The sequence below is a fragment of the Cornus florida genome, unplaced genomic scaffold, assembly GCF_030987335.1.
Source record: "Cornus florida cultivar Cherokee Brave unplaced genomic scaffold, ASM3098733v1 CherokeeBrave_3.0.0_Hap2_Chr03, whole genome shotgun sequence".
In the NCBI taxonomy this organism is placed as follows: Eukaryota; Viridiplantae; Streptophyta; class Magnoliopsida; order Cornales; family Cornaceae; genus Cornus; species Cornus florida.
The window spans coordinates 52,029,523-52,040,355 of NW_026775573.1; the positions used below are offsets into that span (position 1 = coordinate 52,029,523).

Below are 10,833 nucleotides of genomic sequence, written 5' to 3' on the forward strand. Positions count from 1 at the left end.
ATAACATTTCTGTCAATTATATGAAAGAGCAATGATGGAAATATATATATATATATTGTTAATAGAATTTTGAACTTATATATATATATATATATATATATATATATATATATATATATATTGTTAATAGAATTTTGAACTTAATTGGAGATGTTTGTTAAAAGTAGATTTTATAGTCCTCATTGTTATATATATATATATATATATATATATATATATATTGTTAATATATATTGTTATGAATGTGGGGTCCACACCCTACAATATGATATGTACACTAGTTCTTGTATTTTACAATTGTCATGTTGCTTTTGCTTTGGCGTGAGGAGAAAGTTGAATTACTTTGGCGGAAGGAGGAAGTATAGGACAGGTGGATTGTGTAGCTTACAAGAGAATCTCTTTTTGGATTATATATATTCAAGAAGTTTGTGCTAAGTGTGATATATATATGAGAAACATTATTTCTTCAATTATAGCCTCGTAATTCTTTTTGACAATAAAAGTACTTGTTCATAGTGCTCTTTAATTTCTATGTTTCCAAGCTGTGGATCTATTTTCTACTATATATTATATTCATAATACGTTATCAATACGAGCTCTAGTATATCTTTGTAGGTCAAAGCTAGGATTACGGGATTGCAGTCGCCGTTACTTTTTTGTTGCCGTTATATTTTTTGTATGGCTCATGAAGAAGTTGCATATATGGAAGAGAGAGACTAAAATAGAGCAAGGAGATATGAAGAATTTTTGTTTTATTTTGGTTAAGTAAATATATAAGTTGTGGATCATGTACTTCTTTGAAATTTGTATATGGTTAATTTTTGTATAAGAATTTGGAATTGGTTATATATATATATATATATATATATATATATATATATATGATGTTATTAGCCAGTTGTAAGTTATTTTGGTTATGATACTATTTTTTACATTTATTTAGGGTTTGCTTCTGTGATTCTTACAAGGCTAGTAGTACAAAAAAAAAAAAAAAAAAAAAAAAAAAAGAAGGCCTCATAGAGGTAACACTATTTTTTTTAAAAAAATTATATAACACTTTCAACTACGGTTTTGCAGAAGACTTTCTACCACGGTGCAGAACCGTGGTAGAAAGCTTTTCCACCGTGATAAAAAATTGTTTTTTTGGTTCTCTAAATTTTGTTGTGGGTTCTTTAATTCTCTATACTTGCCAATCATCGGATATACGGTGGGTTCCTCCTGATTTAGTGGAATTAAAGCGTATTCAAAATGCCCCTTCTTCAGGTCCCATGGTCTTTGGAGACAATGGAAGAGTTGTTATGTGTTCTATAGAGTTTGTTTTGAATGGTGTTCTTGCCGGTCTCTTGGTGGTGTTGCTATGTCGTTGCCAGGATTTATGCTGTGTATTGATTGGTTTCTTTTATGTCTCTTTCATATTCGTATTGTGCTCCGGGTTTTCTCTGTTTATAGAGAGAGACGAGGTGGTTAATACTGTTGTCCAGCTTTCCCAGAGTCATGTTCATACGGAATGGTGGCTGCCATGGTTTTGTATCTTGGAGTGCTGTTGGGATGGGCTAATACGTCTGATATGGTGCTATATACTGTGGTCGCTGATATCGTATGTCTTCTGAATGTTATTAATAGCGTTATGCCATTTTCTATTGTCTGTTTTCGCAATGTGAAAGCTCCAAGTAGTCCCATGGTAGAGCTGGTTAAGACGGTAGCACGCACAGATTTCTGTACTTGTATCTATGTTTTAAGTGTGCTCCTCCTCCTGTATTTGTTGCTTTGATGAATATATAAGATCTTTCTGTTTGCCAGGGTGTTAAAAAATAAATAAATAAATAAATAAATGGGGCGTCAAAAGAACGGTCCCACCGGGAAATATTAACAAGCTGAGAAGCATATTGGATTATGCCTTTCATAACTGTCCCACCGGGAATAGAAGCTTTCTATGTGGTTCCCACCAATGGTTCTCTCTTTCCTTTCCTTTCCTTCCCTTTTCATCTTCTCTCTCACTTCTTTTTGCTTCTCTCCTCTCTCTTCATCAGTGAGCGTAACAAATTCAATATTTTAGTGGAGTGATCAATCCAGTCCATTGGGGATTTTGCTAATTAGAGGTAACCCTTCTACAATTGAACACAAAATGCTCAATATTTCAAGTTTACTACTTGGATCGTTGATCTATTTTTATTTTGTATGTTCTGTTTCTGTTTAATTTGTTGTTGGTATATTTGTCTCTCTCTGTCATATCAAGCATCCAATTTTTTCTAAAAGTTCATGCTAATAGGATTTAGCCATGCATAATTTTAAAGCAAACATGGAATGTAAATAATGTTGATTTCCAAAAAGAAGATCATATGGAATGTAAATAAGTATGATTAAAACTGAATATACAAGTTTAGTAAAACTGGAAATATATATGGTGATGTAATAAAGATCGAAGGTCAAGAAATGCCAAAACAATTTTTATCACCTAGGCTCAATTCTTTAATTGGTGGGGAAGATGGAAGATGATATTGATTAAGTTGAAGAATGCTTATGGTGTATTATGTGATAAACTCAGTCTATAAAGTTGAAAGGAAATTTTTTAGCTAAGTTTGGGAGCACCAAATAGGCGCCGATTCATTGCTCCCAAACACAACATAATGGTTATTCCCCAGTCATTTTAATGGGAGAGAATGTTTGTCAGTTAAGAAATTAAAGGTTCATAAAACGAGCACTATTGAAATGTGTATGTTGAGATGCTTTCTGGGAATGAGTAGTTCATGAACTTGATTTCTGTAAGTCATTCTCAGTAAAGGTAGATAACAGAATGGAATGAATAAGCTAACTTGATTGTCGTGGAGTGAATGTAAGTGAAGACAAAGAAGGACAAAATTAGAAATGAACACATTCACGATAAGGTGAAAATGACATCAATTGGAGATAAATTAGAGAAAATTTACTAACATGGTTTTGGTAACGTGCAGCAGAAACACACAACAACGCTAGTGAGGAAAAGTAATGCTCTTTGTTGATGGCAATGATAGAGAAAAGAAGACAAAACTAACACGAGTTCATGTAGTAAGGAAGATGTGATAGTTTGTAGTTTAATTGAAGTTATAATTAACACTAGAAAGAGCAAATGGTGAAATAAGATTCATGTAGCATTTGCCAAATAATTGAGATGAAATTTTGTTGAGTTGAGTTGTGCCAAAATCTTGGTGAAACCACTTTGAAGCATTTTGTGTCTGAATTTTTGGTTATTCGTGTTTCCATTTAACCCTTTCCTGATGTATAATTCATTAAAGCATCTCTATTTTCCTTATGTACTTTGGTTCTTATATAAGATTTAATTGACATTACTTATTTGATTACATGATATTGTTGATTTAATTTTTTGACATCTTTCACAAATGTTGGTTGTGCCTGTACAGATTGCATATATCCCTTGGTCTTTGATCCCGTAGAGCATTGTTCAATGGCTGCTATGGGAGCCCGAGAAGCCTCCTCAACTCGATTTTCTTATCACGTGTTCTTGAGTTTCAGAGGCATAGACACTCGGAATACCTTTACTAATCACCTTTATACGGCTCTACTCCAAGCTGGAATACGAACATTTAGGGATGATGATGGACTGGAGAGAGGACAGAATATCAACTTAGAACTAAAGAAGGCAATCCAAGAGTCAAGAATTTCAATAATTGTCTTCTCAAAAGACTATACATCTTCAAGATGGTGTCTTGATGAGCTTTTGAATATCCTTGAGCACAAGAAGACTGTTGGTCATATGATTCTACCCGTCTTCTATCATGTGGAGCCATCCCATGTAAGAAAGCAGACAGGGAGTTTTGCTGAAGCATTTGCTATACATGAAGAGCGATTTAAGGCAGAGACGGAAGAAAGAAAAGAGGCGGGGTTGGACAAGATAAAGAGGTGGAAGGCAGCTTTGAGAGAAGTTGCAGATTTGGCAGGGATGGTTTTAATAGATGGGTAATTTCCTTTAAGAGCTAATAGTGTTGATTGAATACTTTCAATTTATTCATGCCATTAGAGTTGATGTGATGTTATATTACTGTCCTATTTCAGATTTGGGGTATGGTAGTTTCCAAACACCGGATGTTGAGTTTAGAAACTTATTATATGAGACTGCTAATATTACTAAGAATCCGAGTTTTTCGAATGTACTGTACCACTGATCTAGAGATTTGATGATAAGAAGATTTTTATTTAGAAGGCATGAAAAAAAGAAAGAAAAAGAAAAGATCGATGGAACATGAAAGGGTAAAACGAACAACATGAATCCATTTTTAAGAACTTGCTTATTCGACTTGGATTCTGAATTTTATGAACCTTCTTATATTTTCTAATGTTCTTTTTTTCATATATCTTTAAGATAGTATAACCTGTGTAATTATGTCAATTAGAGATTGTCATAATTTTTATCAGTCTATGTGCTTGTATATGAGCATGATGGCCAAAATTGTACTCCATGTAAATTGTTGTATTTTATTTTCATAATAATCATTTGTTGTTTCAAATGACGTTTTAAATGTACTTTATCCATTTTCATTGCACTTTGTAGGCGAGAGTCGAGTTTTATTCAAAAAATTGTTAAAGAGATTGGGAACAAATTAAATCGCACAGTCTTAAGTGTTGGTCCATACCCAATTGGAATAGATTCTCGAGTAAAAGACATCAATTCATGGATACAAGATGGATCAAGGGATGTTGGCATAGTGACAATCTGTGGAATGGGTGGAATCGGGAAGACGACCATCGCCAAAACTGTGTATAACTTAAACTTTGACAAATTTGAAGGTAGCAGCTTCCTTGCAAATATTAGAGAAGTATCAGAACTACCCAAATGGATTGGTTAGTTTACAAAAACAACTCCTTTCAGATATTCTAAAGGGGAGAAAAGGAAAAATTAGCAGTGTTGATGAAGGAATCATTAAGATTAGAGATGCTATTTGTTGTAAAAGAGTTTTAGTTGTTCTTGATGATGTGGATCAATCGGACCAATTAAATGCAATACTTATTATGCGAGATTGGTTTTATCCAGGAAGTAAAATCATCATAACAACTAGACATGAGCGATTACTGAAGGCACATGAACTGTACAAGATGCACAAAGTTAAGGAATTAAATGATGATGAATCGTTTCAGCTCTTTTGTTGGCATGCCTTTGGACAAGACCATCCCACTGAAGGTTACTTCGAGCTCTCAAAAGGGGTCGTACACTACTGTGGAGGGCTTCCTTTAGCTCTTCAAGTGTTGGGATCTTCTCTATCTGGCAGACCTGTAGATTTGTGGGAAAGTACATTAAAGAAATTGGAAGCTATTCCTAACAGTCAGATCCTAAACAAACTTAAAATAAGTTTTGATTCTTTACAAGATGACCATGACAGAAATATATTCCTTGACATTGCTTGTTTCTTTGTTAGAAAGGATAAAGATTTCACAATTACAATACTAGATGGGTGTGGTTTCTACACAAAAGTTGGCATTCACAATCTCATTGATAGATGTCTCATAACTGTCGATGAAAATAACAAGCTGATAATGCATCAGTTGCTTCGGGACATGGGGAGGGAAATCATACGCCAAGAATCACCCAAGGATCCTGGGAAACGCAGCAGATTATGGCATCATAAGGACGCCTTTGATGTATTAAATGAGAAAACTGTAAGAAATATGTTTCTCATGATATCTATTTGTATATTTTTGTTAGTGTGCTTACTATTTCAAGTCCTCTTATCAGGGAACAGATTCCATTGAAGGCATCATCCTTCACTTGGCTGCGTCTAAGGAAGATAGGTCCTCCGAGACAGTCTTTGGTTTAGATAATGCAAAAAGGCACCGTTCGGAGGATTTTATCGACAAACCAAGTTTAATTTCTGAAAGCAATTCATTGAAGCGACGTCGTCTAGGCTTCTTCTCTTGGCTCCCCATAAATTCTGCCTCAACAAGATCGCATTCCACATCAAATGAAGTTGATTTGCAAATTGATGCATTTTCAAGGATGCCCAGATTAAGACTACTCCAGCTGAATAATGCAAGGCTCAAAGGAGAATATGAAGAATTCCCTAGGAAGTTAAGATGGTTGTATTGGCGTGGGTTCCCTTTAGAATCTATACCCAGTGGCTTTCCTTTGGAGAGCCTAGTTGCCCTTGACATGCGCAATAGCAGCTTGAAACAAGTTTGGAATGGAAACAAGGTGCGATATTTTTATTTTCTTTGGTGATTAAATGAATATTCAAAAAAACTAATTTCTAAATAGGCCACTGCGTGGTGCATTGGTAAAATGCTTGGGTTGTCATGTGTGTCACACTAATATTTTCTACTTTTTTTAATAGTTGCTCAGATCATTGAAAATCCTCAATCTCAGTCATTCCCATGGTCTTACCAATACACCTGACTTCTCAAAAGTCCCTAATCTTGAGAGATTGATTCTCAAAAATTGCTTAAATTTGATTGAGATTCATGAATCAATTGGGGAATTAGGGAGACTAGTTCTGTTGAATCTAAAAAGTTGCAAAAATTTGAGGAAGCTTCCATCGAAAATTGGCCAGCTAAAATCTCTTGAAATTCTCATTCTCTCTCATTGTTTAAAGCTCGAGAAGTTGCCTGCAGAGCTAAGCAAGATGGATTCTTTGAAAATGCTCCATGTAGACGGGATTGCCATCAATCAATCACCCTCCATGACTTCTGGGGTAAAATCATGGCGTTCACAATTCCGGGATTGGGTATTGGGACCAAGAAGAAGTCCAGAATCCATCAGTTTTTCATTGTATTCTTTGTCCCGCTCATTATCAAGCTTGAGTCTAGCTGACTGCAACCTATCAGATGATGATATTCCAAAGGATCTTGGCAGCCTATCCCTGTTGCAGAATTTGGATCTAACGGGAAATCCAATCTGTAGCCTACCAGAGAGCATCAAGTGTCTCACTATGCTCCAGGAACTCAATTTAAGCAAGTGCAAAACACTCCAGTTACTTCCGGAGCTTCCAATGAGTTTAACGGATTTGGATTTATTCGAATGCAGGTCATTGGAAAAGATAACAAATCTACCAAACCTATTCAATTCACTGAATTTGCTTATAAACTTCTGTGAAAAACTAACTGAGGTTCAGAGATTGTTCAAGTTAGAACCCATTGCAAACTTTGATAAAGTAATGATCAGCAATTTGGGCTTGTCCAACTTGGAATTCCTTAGAAATATTGAAGTGTGTTTGTTCAATAGCTTGACGACATGTAAAAGAAAACTTCCCCTCCAGGTGAGCTCTCTCTCTCTCTCTCTCTTATATATTGGTAAGAGTTAAAAATTACGATTTCATGCTGTAGGGACTCTATGAATTCGGAATATTTAGCACTTCTCTCCCTGGTAGCGAGGTTCCTGGCTGGTTCAGCATTAAGAGCATGGGTTCTGTAATATGTTTTACAGTACCTTCATTTCCTAATTTCAAGATCCAAGGCTTGAATGTATGTGTTGTCTATACAGAAACCGGTAGATCATCTGATAATCCAAGAAATAATTTTTGGAATGAGTTTTACATTAAAGTGAGTAATAGGACAAATGATCTGAAGTGGACATATAGCCCAACATTCATAGGTCTTCCAGATAATGGCAAAGACATGGTATGGTTAAGCCATTGGAATTTTAGGAATCTATTGGAAGCTGGCGATGAAGTGAATGTTTCAGTGTTTTTGTGGCGGAGTCATAAGCTAAAGGAGTTTGGAATCCATGTTGTGTTTGAGGAAGAAGAGAAGGGTACCCCATATAACACCTATCCTTCTTGTCAAAATGTCAGTGACGGAGATTTGTCATTGTATCAGGCCAGGACACGTGCATACTTCCTTTGTCATCATGATTTTGACATCCAACAAAGTTGTTCAGTTGATGATAATTGGGCTACCAACGGTTGGTATGACTTCTTATTTGGTGACTCTGAAGGTGTGGATCCTATATCTCCCCACTATATATCATGGAGCAACTCAGAAACACAATCAACAACAGTGGTGATTACAGAGGATGACGGTCAGTAACAGCTCTATCAACTCCTTTTTTTGATTCACTGTGAACTTCACATCTGTGTTTATGTTGATGACCTTTTTTTATACACTTACTGCTTTGGCAAAATTTTTTGTTTTGTCAATCTTGCTTTTTGCTCCGTCGATTTTATGATATTCTATTTTGATACAAAGGGAAGCTCTCCTTGTGAACATACAACATTTACTTTCTGAATATTTACAATGTGTATGTTCTTTGTTTTCAATTAAACTCAATCCTTGTGCATGTCAGGTTAGTCCAGACGATCCAACTGAGACCAGCCTCGTGAGAGGAGAGTCGAACATGGTGTTAAAACTCAACATATTACTGGATAATATTTCTCATTGAAGAAAATTAAAGTGGGAGCTTTGTTGATTGTAGCTTAGATCTATAACAAACCAACTAAAAGAGAAAACATGGGAAGTAAATATACAATTTTCTTATTTTGAAAAGTTCATATAGTTTGTTACTTTATTATTATTATGATTTACACAAATTTATGGTGTGACTATTGTGATCTTATTTTGCCTTTGAGAATATAAGGGGAAATCCAATCCGTAGCCTACCCAGAGAGCATCAAGTATCTCACTGTGCTCCAGGTACTCAATTTAAACAACTGCACAAAACTCCAGTTACTTCCAGAGCTTCCAATTAGTTTAATCGAGTTGGATTTATTCAAATGCAGGTCACTGGAAACAATAACAAATCTACCAAACCTGTTGAGTTCACTGGATTTGATGATAAATTACTGTGACAAACTAAATGAGGTTCAGATTGTTCAAGTTAGAACCCATTGGAAACTTTGATGAAGAATGATCAGCAAATTGGGCTTGTCCGACTTGGAATTTCTAAGAAATATTGAGGTGTACATTTTCAATAATATGACATTAACTAAAAGAAAAGTTCCCCTCCAGGTCAGCTCTCTCTCTCTCTCTCTGTCTATATATATATATATATATATATACATATCCTATCGGTGAGAGTTAAAATTTATGATTTTCATGCTGTAGGGACTATATGAATTTGGTATATTTAGCACTTCTCCCCCAGGTAGTGAGGTTCCAGGCTGGTTCAGTGTGAAGAGTATGGGGTCTTCAATAAGTTTTAAGGTACCTTCATTTCCTAATTCCACTATCCAAGGCTTGAATGTATGTGTTGTCTTTGCACAAACCGATGGACATTCTTCTGATCCGAGAACTGACTATTGGAATGAGTTTTACATTAAAGTGAGTAATAAAACAAAGGATCTCAAATGGACATATAGCCCAACATTCATAGGAATTCCAGAGGACGGCAAAGACATTGTATGGTTAAGCCATTGGAAGTTAGGGAATCAATTGGAAGCTGGCGATGAAGTGGATGTTTCGGTGTTTTTGTGGCAGAGTCTTAAGGAGTTTGGAATCCATGTTGTGTCTGAGCAAGAAGAGAAGGGTACCCCATACAACACTTATCCTTCTGGTCACAATGTTAATGATGGAGATTTGTCAGTGCATCAGGCGCATGCACACTTCCTTTGTCATCATGGTTTTGACATCCATCAATGCTGCTCAGTCGATGATAGTTGGACTATCATGGGTTGGGATGACTTCTTATTTGGTGACTCTGAAGGTGTGGATCGCGTATCCTCCCCAATAAAATGGACCATTGAACACCTCGATTATACAATATATCAACAACAAAAGTGATTGCAGAGGATGAACTAACGGTAACAGCTCTATATCAAATTCTATTTTTGATTGAATATGACTGCATGTGTTAGGCTGATGACCTTTTACACACGCACATAATTACTTACTCCAAAGAACTCCTGCTATGGAGAAATTTTTTGTTTTGTTAATCTTGTTTTACCTCTATCTATCAATTTTATCATAGTCTATTTTGATACAAGGGAAGCTATCCTAATGAACTTACAACATATACTTGCTGAATATTTACAATGCGTATGTTCTTTGTTTTCAATTAAACTCAGCCCGTGTGTATGTCAGGTTAGTCCGCACTATCCAATGAAACCAGCCTTGTGAGAGGAGAGTCGAACCTGGAGTTAGAACTTTTTTTTCTTTTTTCCTTTCTCTTCTTCTCTACCAGTCTCGAAACCTTAAGCTACGGATTCAGAGTTAAGACCCAAAGCAACAAAGGTAGACCATCATGGAGCTAAAACTTAATGAGAGCTGTGTTGATGGTAGCTTAGATAATCAACTCAGAAGACAAAACATGGGAAGTAAATATACACTTTTCTTATTTTGAAAAGTAGATATATTTGTAGTTAGTTTCTTTCTTTATAGTTTACACACATTTATGGTGTGTCTATTGTAATCTTATTTGTCTTTATTGATATAAGAGAAAGGTATATATCACTTGCAATAATATGCATAGCAGGAGATTGGGGAACTAATCCAATGCTTTATAACACAGTTGCAGAGAAGATGAAGATTGTCCATCAATTGCTTCAACATGTGGGAAAAGAAATTTCCAAGAATCGGCGATGATAAGGATTCCTTTGTTGTTCTAATAAAACACTGTATTACAGTACTGTGGTTTGTCATGCATGTGGCTTCTTATCTAAAAATGTCTTTATATGGTTTGTCATTCATGCTGGCTTTTTATCTAATATTTGTTGAGTAGTGCTATTGTGAGAGAGCACAAAAAGTCTAAAAAGCTCGCGCTTATAAGTCACACGATTCCTATTTGTAGGGAGTTGGAAGAGAGAATTAATTAAGAAATAATCTTGCAAATAAGAAAACAAATCAAGGTTTTTTCTCTCGTCTTTCCATGTTCTCTCTCTCTTGGTTAACCCTCAACCAATCTGTCTCTCTCTCTCT

At 35.5% G+C, this 10,833-nt stretch overlaps 1 pseudogene; it reads left to right on the top strand.

Annotated features, from left to right (window-relative positions):
• Window positions 1-458: 458 nt before the first annotated feature.
• LOC132300521 (disease resistance protein RPV1-like) lies at window positions 459-10,580 on the top strand (annotated as a pseudogene).
• The last annotated feature ends 253 nt before the right edge of the window (window positions 10,581-10,833 follow it).